General features: G+C 34.7%; 1 protein-coding gene across 1 annotated transcript in view; it reads left to right on the top strand.

Annotated features, from left to right (window-relative positions):
• Positions 1-13,042, top strand: part of LOC143913183 (uncharacterized) — a 29,577-nt gene that overhangs the window by 930 nt on the left and 15,605 nt on the right. The gene's annotated exons all lie outside the window — the stretch shown is intronic.

The following is a 13,042-nucleotide window of genomic DNA, read 5'->3' as shown; positions in this document are numbered from 1 at the left end:
TAATACAATACTCATTGGTAATGATTAGAGGTAGGACCGGAAGCGCGCCGTTTATTGTTCCATTATTGTAAATGCTTTGTAAAAAAGGTTCGGCAAACATTTAACAATGCATTTACAACATGTGAACAATGAACAGCGTGCTCTGGGTCCGCTCTTTAGTAATGAGTATCGAAGTCATTACCTTTATTCGTGATGCCTAGCAAATATTAACGCATTATTGACTTCTAAATTATATTCATAAAACATCAGTGTCAAAACTCAACTGTTATATTACAACTGGCGCACATTGTTGAAAGTGTATAGAGATATAATGTACTAGTTGAATTTTATTCAAATATAAATTACGTAAAACGCCATTTGGAATATATTACAACTGAAAATACACTTCGACTGTATCATATATATGTATATAAAAAAAAAAATTAAAATAGCGATTTTCAAAATAACATACATGTTACTCAATTTGAGTCTGAATTCAATTTCATTTACGAAGGCATTATGAAACTATTGATTAATGTTCGATATCGACTCTTCTTATGAACATCGTGTACTACTAAAAAATACTTCACTTCATTGTCTCAAGACGGTAATAACAGTTATTAAAATTAAACGTTATGTATATTGTGACGGAAAAAATTACAAATAATTTATTTAATGATTATAAAACTACTACGTTTACCTTTTTGTATTATGTTCAAGTTATTTATTTTGAGTAGATTGAAATTTACGCCATATATGTATCTCGGGTAAAAATTAGAACTGCATTAAAATTTGATCAATAGCGAACACTTAGATATATATTTCTATAGTGAATTAAATAAAGTTGATCAAAACTGTAGTAAGATTATATGTTATGTAGGTACATTGATATAATTTACATATATACATATGTATGTATGTATGATTTTTCTATTCGTTTTGTCTTGACCCGGTTTTGTCGCATAGTCCTCGAGCACTGCTGGTCATATTTCATAGTTTTCATATGAAATTTCATCATTGAAGTTTCGGTAACCAGTATACAGAAATATTTTACAAGAAGTCACGAACGTGAAAGTCGGTCTTGTTACTTATTCCAAGAGCTTCGAGCGCACGCTCTGAAACGGCATTTTCAGTTTTCTAAGCACGTGTATAGCGTGTTGTATAGCGTGTCTAAAAATTTCACATCCAATTTTCAGGCATTCCAGCTTTCAGGCGAGTTTTCAAGTTTGCCGCGAATTTCAAACACCTTTCTCGGGTCGGCTCGTCGCATTCATCAAAATGTTAATTATAGGGGATGGGCGGCCGTGACTTTTGCGACGGACGATTACGATTCACGGTAATGACCGCGGCACGATTCTCACATAATTCTTAGACAGATTCAACCTTAAAAGGTTTCCGATAATAATCACGGGAAAAAAATCACGTCAACGGGTGAAAGGAGAAGATCCCAAAAAGCTGTGGAGGCTCCGCAAGATGGCCGGATGAGTCCAGGGCCGGCTGCTCATTATGCGCGCCGATTAAATTAACTCCAAATCAACACGTACTTAGATTATCTTACGAGACTAGCAAAAAACGAACAAATATTAAATTCGCTAGACTCGGACATGCCGTGTCTGTATGCGTGTCTGTGAGGATATTAAATGCGAACAGAGGCGCATCGGGTGCTAATTTAATCGAATCTTTCGCTCGTAGACTTGATTGATTTTCACTTCACTGTGTTTACCAAGTTTGGTTGTTGTGTGGTGTTTTTGACTTCTTTGGTTATTGTGTGGTGTTTGAGATTCTTCCCTAAAAACCATAGTCTCACTATTAAAATAAATCTAGGGACAGAAATCCGTTGAGGGTGGCTCATCACTAATCGTTTGCTTTTTATCGAGAAAAATCGCCTCCCATTTTCAATGATTGACAAAATTTATCTCCAATATTCATTCCAATGAGGTGTCAAATAGCTTATTTGATACTTTCTTCGCTGTTTTGTCTGAAGAAAGAGTACCCGCTTGCTACTTCTACAGATTGGATTTTGTTTTTAATAGAAAAACAAAATCATTTACTAATAACAAAAGACTATTACAATGTAAAAATAAGTGTCCTCTAATATGATAAATTTTGCAAATAAAAAAAATTTACATGTGGCTCGAATTAATTGGGATTTAAAGCAATTCCATTTGCACTAATTAAAATCCATTATACTTACCAAAATTAAGGTTTCTTATTGTTCTTTTCAGAAGACAGCAGAAAACTATAATTTGATACCAGATTAGATGGTGAGGTTAGGTTTTCGTGAAAACGTCAGTCGACTAGTAAATTGAGTTGGAAAGTCACATTTTTTTTTTTTTTTATTTTAACACATTCTTTGAGTTATCGTAATACGATACTCATTACCATAATTCGTAATACCTCGCAAATATTAACACATTATTGAATTCCAAAACATTTGTAAAAACATCAGAACGCTCAAAACTCAACTGTTATATTACGGTCTCCGTGACGAGCCAGAGTGTGAAATTACAGAAAACGCAAATATCTGAAGGCAAAGATCGAAAATCGAAAGATCTTAAATCGAAAGATCAAAAAAAAGGGGTGCATGTTAAACGGTACATACTCACTTAATTTGCGTGAGCAGGATACAACAGGAACAAGAGGAACAGGCTTTTCCTCCCGTATTAATGTGCGCGCGCAGAATACGGGAAGAAAAGCCTGTTCCTGTTGTACCCTGCTCTCGAAAATTCAGTGAGTATGTACCGTTTACCATGCACCCTTTTTTATCTTTAGACTTAAGATCTTTGCCTTCCGATATTTGTGTTTTCTGTAATTTAACATTCTGGCTCGTCACGTAGACCCGTTATATTACAACTGATGGACATTGTTGAAAGTGTATTTGCGCTTGTAGAGTTATAATTTACTAGTTGAATTGTATTCGGATATGAATGACCACGGATATAAAACGCCACGCCCTGAATTTATTACAACTGAAAATACACTTCGACTGTAATATATACAAAATAAAAAATTGAAAATCGAAATAGTTTGTTCATGCACAAACTATTAGGCATAAGTATTCTCGATCGTTTGTTCTATCCAATATGCTTACCCTAGGTTGAAATATTTTTGATAAAACAGGAATTATAGCAACGTTGTAATGTGGTTGTCATTGGATTTCCCTTTTAAATACTTGGCGTTTTGACATCTCAAAGGTTTTGACAGCTGAAAAGTTTTGACAGCCAAAAGTTTCATGCCACACCTGATATTTGCAGATAGCTTTTGACTATAAGCACTTACACAAACTAAAACCGTTCGTGTATGAACAAACTAGTATGTCCACAAACGAACCGGAGTGAACACTTGACCTGTAACATATCGATTACTCAATTGAGGAGAAACTAGACATCTAAAACATCGAAAATTACCCAACTACTCCTTTAGAAATATTAGTTTACAATTCTTGTACAAATTAGAAATTTAGAAATTTATACGGAATCTAAGTTATGACGAGTGTTGTCTTGAATATGAAAACGCAACCATTGAAATAGGCCATTAATTAGAAAATATGTAAATTTTACGTATGTATATAGAAATCACGAACTTGCATATTATTTAGTAGGTATATAAATTAACTAGTGTTATGTGCATATTTCTCTTGAAATGATTTCTCTCGGAATTCCTTTGCGTATTGTGCTGGCGATCATTATGAAACGTCTGCTCATAACCAAATTGAGGTAAGGGTTGTTATCGACAATGGCGGCGGCCCTGTCCTCTCGCCAGAGCACCACCTCACGATAATGCCTTTGAGTTCCACCCACTTTTGGTCCGGTCGTGAGAAAATGGTGTAGAGGCCGCCGCGGACGGCTCTTCATAAATAACAGCCGCCATTATAACCCCAAGCACACGTTTTTTCACGCGGTGCATGCGTTTGTTTGTTTGCTCGGACAGGTGAAAAGAGCGCGAAATTGATCGCCATTTTGTGTCACTCAATTGCCATTTGGTGACATCTAGCTTCCATCTATTTATGTACATTCATACCTACCTACTCGTGTAAATAATAAGAATATTTAAAACAAACATATGAGCCGCAATAATTGAAAGTGGCATAAGTCCACTTTTATTCATTTCGAGAAATATTTCGCAAAACATTAAATATAATTTTTTGAGTTTAACAATATTTAAAAATACTGGTGCCCTGTAATACGTGTATTTTACTTTTCCGAGATTCTGGACATATCGAATTAAAAGAAGTGGTAAAAATTTGTGAATAAAGTCAAACAGAAATAGTCTTTTCGGAACTAAAAATTGGACTACCGCCGATTTAAAATATAACGGCTAATATCTATATATATAAAAATCAATGTTTGTCTGTCTCGAATAGGCTCCTAAAACACTGAACCGATTACGATGAAACTTTCAGGATTTATTGTATGCATGTCCGAGAAGGTTACTGTAAAAAAACAATCGGCCAAAAATAGGAATGGAAACGGGAATAACGAGAATGAGTGCCATTGCAACGCAATAATTTCAAATGTTTTCGCGTCGCGAAATGCGACCAGTCTTATAGGTAAAATAAACAAATAATCGAATAATTTCAAATATGTTCGCTGCCTGCGTTTTTCCGACAAATGGGAACGAGAACGGGAACGGGAATGGGAACGAGAACGGGAACGGGATAGTTCATAGTTCAAATTATTCAATTTCTCGATCATTGTTGTCAAGATATGATCATAATAAATATTTAGATGGGTCTACGTGACTTGACAGAATGTTAAATGACAGAAAACGCAAATATTGGAAGGCAAAGATCGAAAATCGAAAGATCTTAAGTCGAAAGATCAAAAAAAAAGGTGCATGGTAAACGGTACATACTCACTTAATTTGCGCGAGCAGGATACAACAGGAACAAGAGGAACATGCTTTTCCTCCCGTATTCTGCGCGCGCACATTAATACGGGAGGAAAAGCCTGTTCCTCTTGTTCCTGTTGTATCCTGCTCGCGCAAATTAAGTGAGTATGTACGTGAGTATGTACCGTTTACCATGCACCATTTTTTTTTGATCTTTCGATTTTCGATCTTTGCTTTCCGATATTTGCGTTTTCTGTCAAGTCACGGAGACCGATTTAGATATACCATTTCCTATATTACCGGGTAAACCCAGACCGATTCATTTGAGTGAGTCACTCGGACGTTAATCGTAACGTGGCAATGTACGAGTAACGTCCGAATGGCCAAATTAGTGGACTTGGACTTGGACAAGTGCACTTGTGTCGCGTCAACTATGGTATAAGAGTAATGATTTTTACATACAAAAATCGTCGCCTTTTATCAATATCGTTAGCAATGATATTTTTATCATAACATACTTTCTTATCAGAAAGTACTGGAGGGAAATCTTTCATCAATGAATCGTTTCACATGACCAACAATAATGACATAGTTTAATAGTTTTTAATAGAAGAATAAAGATAACCCAAGTATTAAAGTCTTTTAGGTAAACGTACAATTTCGGACATGATGATCTCGCATACGACAATCGTTGCCACTAAAATCGCGAATACGGAATACCTAGCACTCGAATTCTCGTTAGTGTGAGAGTTCGCATGTGTGAATCCAATAGAGATTAGGTTAATTATGAGTCACCGAACCGTCATTTATGCAGGAGAATCAAAGTAATCTGAGTGATGCACAAGAGGCACAACCCCATTGGTCGTTGGTGATGACTAGAGGTAGGATAGTCACAGTGCTATCCATTGTTCGGCAAACCTTTAACAATGCATTTACAACCTTTGAACAATACACGGCCCCCTCAGACTCCGGTGACTAGTGATGACTAGACTTAGGCGTTGGCTTGGTACTTTTCAAATAAAGATAGACCGCTCCATTAGTTAACAAAGTAGCAAAAAAAACATGGTTGACAATGGTGAACAATTTTTTGTGCGGAAAGCATCGTCTCAACGCCGATCTTTGTTGATGACATAAATGTCAATATTGATAATAGGGCTATTGGTAAATACAGCTCACAGACATTCACTCACACTTTTGTAATGATCTACCTGCATAAATGAATTTTACTACGTTTGTAAGTAGGATTTTAATTTAAATCCTACTTACATATTTAAACATCAGAAATATCATATTATTATAACCGTTTTAAGTACGTATCTACGCGTCTTTGTAACGGATATTATTTCATATATTATATGTACATATGTATCCTGTATATGAAAATATTTGAGTAGACCTACACAACGAGGCGGTTACACATTTGTTTTTTGTTGTTGTTATCATTATTATTATTCAACTCCAATACGTAGTATTATTTACGAAAAATCGTGATTGACCCGACACCTATAATTAACCTAATCTCTATTGAACCGGGCTCACCGCAAAGACCGTTAATTTCAAACATCTACGTCTATCTAACCGACCGATCAATATGAGATCACAAATTTGTTTTTTTTTTTGTTGTTGTTTTTATTGTTGTGAACGCGTGGCGAAAAATAAGTTGAACACTCCTGACGTAATTTGGATCGTTTTTACTGTACATATAAGCTATAATAGTAGTACTCTCTCGGTACTACAACTTGTACAGCGTAATTTGCATTCCGCGCTTCGATTGATTAACCCTTTCGAGTCGGACGCCGGCTCTTTTTGCGACTCGGTTAATATTAATGGCGGGGTGGTCGAAAAAGCGTTGCAGAGGTTTCGCAGCGGTCGTCTTAATTAAAATGGCGAGGGTATCGTCGCGAGGAGAGGCCATATCTGATGCTGCAGGCCAAAGGTTGCCGCGTGAACGACCATTGGAGACGCCCTCCCTAATTATCGGCCTGCGTCGACTCGCCGTGTCGTCAACAATAAATTATCCACTTTTATTATTTATTTTTATTATTATGTATCTGTTGATGATTTATTCCGCGGCAATAAATAACACTAGCGCAGCGCTGTGCCCATCACTGTAGTTTTGCGAGAACTAATAATACCCCATTGATAATGATTTGCAGTGCCGCATCGGCTAATGATCTGAAATTCTTTGAAATACATAATACATGTATCTATAATATCTGAACGATTACGGTTTAATTCTTATTTGAAATTTATGAAAATGCAAGCTTATTAGGTTCATTTATTTTAGGGTAAAAGCAGTGCCGGTTTTAGAGGGGGGCTGGGTCGGGCGGTGCTCGAGGGCGCCAAATAAGTTAGGGCGCCGCTCGATGCGCCAAAGGCCTTACATTTGTACTCGGCAAATTCTATTCAAACAATCTACTGGTAAAAGCCAATCTTCAAATTATGCTCTGAACTTATCAATTTAAAAGCCTTTCATTCATTGTATTAAATTTTATAAAACAGCACAATTTACAAGACTTATATCCAAACATTTGGGTTTCTATGCTTTTGCTGACACGGCCTGAAACTGTAGCAATGTCCCAAGGCCGGGAAAAAGGAGGATGGTAATCCAGTTTTTTATAATTTTTTTCTATGTGTGTTAAGAAAAAAATGCCGGAGGGCGCCATTGGGTGTAAGGCCGGCACTGAGTAAAAGTGAGTAAATCAATAAATTAATAATTTTAACCAGAACCGTAGCAAGGCATTGGCAACGGGACATAGAGAATTTGCTTTAATTTTTTTATCAGAATATAGTAGAATTTTATTTATAAGAAGAATATTTAGAATTTTGTTTTTAGGTAGAGATTTAGATTCTTTATTATTTTATTTTAAATTATTAATATTATTTGCCAAGGGTGCAAAAATCTTCAAAAAGGAGCGTGAAGCAAAATTTTCTTACGACGAAAAATACAATATGAACAATATATTTATATATGTATAATATAAAGGTTTAATTTTTTTAAATCTTTAATTTATACATACCAGGAAGCAGGAAGGCCGAACAGGTAACCCGAATGCGCCTTCCTGGCCAGAAACATTGTACATTTGATAAAAATATTATTAATATAATACAAAGTACATAAATACATATCAATTAATATCCACAGAGACATAAACATATGGTCAAATTTGTAAATTTGCAGCATTTTAAACAATTCAGCGAAATTCGAGATTGCTGGAAACTCGAGATTTTGCGATAAAATGGGTAAGGTTGCCAATTTTTTGGAACAGTTTCAATGAAAATCAAATAAAATGGCAAACTCTGATAGGAAACGATCGACCTGGAGTCACAAATCCAAGGGAGCAGAACCAAAGTGGGATTTGTACCTGTGACCACTCTGTTCAAAGGATTATATGGTAACCACTAGTCTATTCTGCTGGTTTATAAGCTTAGACTATCGCTATTAAATATCGATAAAAATATCGCTATTTAGTGGGTATCCACTCACGCAGGTCATTTTTTTATTGGAAAATAAAGATCCGGGCACTATTTTTCATAGCCATTAAAAAAATACATAAAGGGTGCTTATTTGATATTTGCCAAGTGCGCCAAAATCATTGGTACGGATTTGATTTGAACTATTGCTATTTTTTTTAGTACAAGGTGAATTCTATTGTTACTTGACGACCACCAAGCCAACGCCTAAGTTTAGTCACCATCATATTTACAACTATTCACCATCCTCTGCTGGATGGAGGTCTCTCTCTCTCTATCGTAGTCCATTTCCTATATCTCCTCGTTATACCGAGCATACAGCTTTCCATACTTCTTTGGGTTTTTATAATGTGACTAACATTTTCGCGTTGTTTATTTATGTAATGGATTTTATTTTTTTTATGGATAATATTTTTTAATACTTCTAACTTATTTATACATCCATCCATTTAAAATAAAATTTTATTGGTTCTTTTTTTTAATAAATAATTGATGGGTATTTTAGTTTTTCAATTTTGATTTCTCCAAACACATTTGAATACCTCGAAATCTATTAGCAAATTTTGTGGATAATCTCTTCGCCAAAATTGTAATATTTTTTCTCAACTGGTAACAAAATTGCAATATTTCGTATTAAGAGGGCTGTACACCCGAAACCTTAATTTTGTTACCGTTCCTTTCTTCGATATATATATTGAGTGAATGCGACAATATACATATATCAATATATATATATATATATTGAGTGAATGCGACAGTTGCGCTTTGACCAGATAAAACGTGTTTTAAATTGACAAAATCGAGGGTTCATATTCTACTATTTTCTCCTCCAAAACTGGACCAATTTTTAAAAAAATTTCATCATCGGTATGAGAAAGATATTTTCTGTGCATCTATTGGCATATTTTTTTAAAAATCGACCGTTAAATAACCACGCTAGACTCTTTTGGTGGGTGTAAAAAAGAGGCGATTTTATAGATGTTTGGCGGCTCCTAGCTCCTATAAAAAATAATTAATTAAAAAAAATAAAACGATAGATGCACCCCAATGGTGGATATCCATAGCATATTAAAAAATAATTTCTCTAGTGCCATAATTGAGGTAGGGAGAAGTATAGTACGTTTGTATGGACAAGGCGCTGCTGTCCAGCCCTCTTAATAGTGTGTCACAAATTCAAAACAAAAGTTTCATATGTGTGCTTTGTTTAGTGCAAATTTTTGATTTATTGTCCACATTACGCCGTAGCTGTATAAAAGATGTTCAGAAGCAATATCCACACAAATAATCGCGTAACGTAAAAACGCGAATATTTTCAACATTGTATTGTATATATATTTCATTATATTGTATTGTATTTCAATGCACATGTAATGCACATTCATACATATGTACATACATAAACCAAAGTTCACTATTGAAACTCGGGGCAAATTAATTATGAAAAATTTGTATATCCGTGAAGCATTCTTCATTGTTGATATTAAAAATTTGACATGATGATTACCCACATCTCCCGAATCGGGGCGAACTGTTCGTTGCGTGTATGGCTGTCCCTATTCGAGACAACTTGTCGTTTCGTGGCAAATGTGTGTGCTCTCCTCACACACGAAAATTGCAGGTGGTTTTTACGCGCTCTACCGGGATATAATTTAAACGATACGGACCTCGTGACCCCGAAATTAGTGAGCCGTGACCGATCGATTGTGTTCGAAGATGGCCACGAAACGCGAGAAAAAAGCCGATCGGTCAAATTTTCGAAGAATTCGAAACGTCTTGAGGAGTGCCCTCCCCCTCGTGGGAACTTCTCGCCAAAATATCAGTTACACGCCGCCATATATACATACATACAATAAATATGAATTTAGATAATCGGACCTGGCCCGGCAATGAGTTGCTTTGATACTTTGCCCTCTCAGCGGTCCGTAACCTTTCAAATTTGCAATGGAAAAGGTTGCCAACTCTTTCCGAAAGGAAAGTTGATTGATCTTTACGTCGAGGGAGTCCTTGAAAAGGATTTTGTATACTTAGTTGAATTTTTTTCTTACTGTGATTAATTAAATATCGGACTTTAGAGTGTTGATGTAGTTAGTAACGCGTAAATAATATCAATGCAATTGCAAGTGCATAATGTGCTGTAAAATTAGACTTAATGATTCAACGTTCAGAAATATGTACCGGCGAGAGTCATTCGATGGCTTCATCATCAACTTGATAATTTCCTTGCGTGTGACAAGCGTCGTCAATCACGTCGTAAATGAGCACAATTTTCATCATTTCCCCGACGCAAGAAATTTATAATGTCAATAAAATTACACGTCGTATATCTACAAACATGTTATGACTTATTCCGCAATCGCGTGATGTAATTTATTTTATTATATGTATTACACGTGTTTCTATGTAAAAAAAAAAACGTGCGTGATTAATTTATAAATACAATATATATACTATTTTTTTGTGTCTATTTATTTTAACATTAATTTAATATCAAAACATTAAATATGGGGATTTATTGCGGTCATGATTTCGAATTCATACTCGAATTTACCTTCAATAGCGTTCTATTGAGCAATCCTTTTTTATTATATAATGTACTAGCTGTATTACCCGGCGTCGCTCGGTATTTGTAATATAAACCGCTTAAACCTGACTAATCTAATAGTAAACATTTTATTAAATTTATTTGAATAGTTTTATTTTATATAAATTTACTTGAATACTCATTTGTTTTTTTTTTTATTAAACAAACATATATAGTAAGTCTCTTATATAAAATTATATATATATCAGAATCCGGTGACTGCGCCCCCTAGGGCTTCGTCCCCGGCGCGAAGGCGGCTTCGCCCTAGGCGCCTTTGCCCCCGGGGACTTCGAATCCTTTGAATCGAATTATTTGTTCGATGACGTCACGGATTTACGACCCAACGAACGAAGGTTACATTGTACAAACAAAGTCTCTTTCCAAATTATATATTAGATATTTATATTTCATTTCAGTAGTCTTTACAGTACATATACAAGCTCTAAATCTCGATTCTTGTTGGTCGAAAATCTTCTTCTTCTAATGCCAAATCCGTATTCGGACGTAGACTACTGCCATGGGTAGACATTAATTTATAGCCCGTAAGAAATCTGGCCTATCATGGGCAAGCCAAAACAATTTCTTGAGTCCCATACGTGACCTGATGTTCCGAAGACAAGAGAGCCTCTTTCTCCCAAGCCACTGTTTGCCCTCTATTATTGTTGGTGATTATTTGACATTCCGCCCCCCCATTCGTTTCACACTATCTACATATGTATATTTAAATAATATATAATTTCGAAAGAGACTTTGTATGTTTGTATCTTTGGTTGGGAACTTCAAAAACAAAACAAAGTTTCTATGACGACAATTCAATTGGTTGAATATATTTTTTTTTTCGATTCAAATAAGTTTAATAAAAACACAAATGAAAAAACCGGAAACCCGGCTAAAAATCAAAAGTTTCCGGAAACCCGTTATTTAATCTAAAAATTCATATAATTTTTGTCAAAAATTACACAAATCTTTTCATAAGTTCATAAAATTTAATAAGTTCTTAAGTTCATTCATGTAATAGTACCTTTGGACGAAAAAAAATTTATATTGTATATATATTTTACGTCATTAGTCAACAATTTACTCAAAACCTTCGCGAATACAAATCAAAAACCTCATCAATCCAATGAAAACTATGAAAATTAAATGTCACGCGTATTTTTTTTTTTCAACCAGTATCTATGTCACAGTGAAATTATTTTTCAAGTGAAAATATATTTTAACTGACGTTTCGGTGAAATCATAACCAGTTACATTTTCAGTTAGGGTTGGTATTATTTAAGGTTTAGGATAGGTTAGGTTAAGTAAGGGTTTGCCCTATTCATTTAAGATTGGGTTGTTAGGGTTAAATTTATAGAGTTAAACATTGTAAATTCATTGTTTGATACATTTTCACTGCTTGAATTGGTGAAAATATATTTTCACTTTCACTTTCACTGTAACATCAATTCAAACCACAATACGTTTTTTACGCACATGTTATATAAAAATTTTTAAATATAATCCAACTTTAATTCCATTGCACGCCCAAATATTAATTATCTTTATGTAGGTACGTTAGATTGCACAACCAATAATAATTTAAATTATGAAAAAAATATATAAACAAACGTGATAGACAAATTTGTTTATAAAAAATAAAACAAATTCGCATAGCGCTAATGTTCTTTAAAACGTTAAATATATTCCACAGCTTACAATTAATCAAGCGCGTTTTTCTTTTTGTTTGTTCGCTTGTTTATAATTTCCTTCGTTAATCTTTATGTTTATTTATCTTGGAACACATTGGACAATTAGCAGTCTTAGTGGGACGAATGCGTGCCTCGTTAATATCGACCTAAATGAAAATAAAATTAAAAATAAATAAATAACAAGATGGCGACCTGTGAAAATAAATCGTTGAAAGAGCGCGAACGAAACACCGCATAATAAATCATCGCGCTAAAGAGATATACGATTGGATAAAAGTGTGCGTTGAGATGTAAAAGAAACTCAAAACTTTCACGAACCATCTCTTAATACATCATCAACCAAAATGAAAACAAAATAATAAGAAAAAAATATTGGAATATAGCAAGTCAGCCGACGACCTATTATTTATGTACTAGCCACAATTCGATATAAATATGCTTTTCAGGTGCGTTTGAAAGCACCTGTGCTGCTTCTCGGGTCGTTGCAAAT

Source organism: Arctopsyche grandis, chromosome 6 (assembly GCF_051622035.1).
Source record: "Arctopsyche grandis isolate Sample6627 chromosome 6, ASM5162203v2, whole genome shotgun sequence".
Classification (NCBI taxonomy): Eukaryota; Metazoa; Arthropoda; class Insecta; order Trichoptera; family Hydropsychidae; genus Arctopsyche; species Arctopsyche grandis.
Note: the sequence above shows the minus strand (reverse complement) of the source record. Positions and strands in the feature narration are given on the sequence as shown.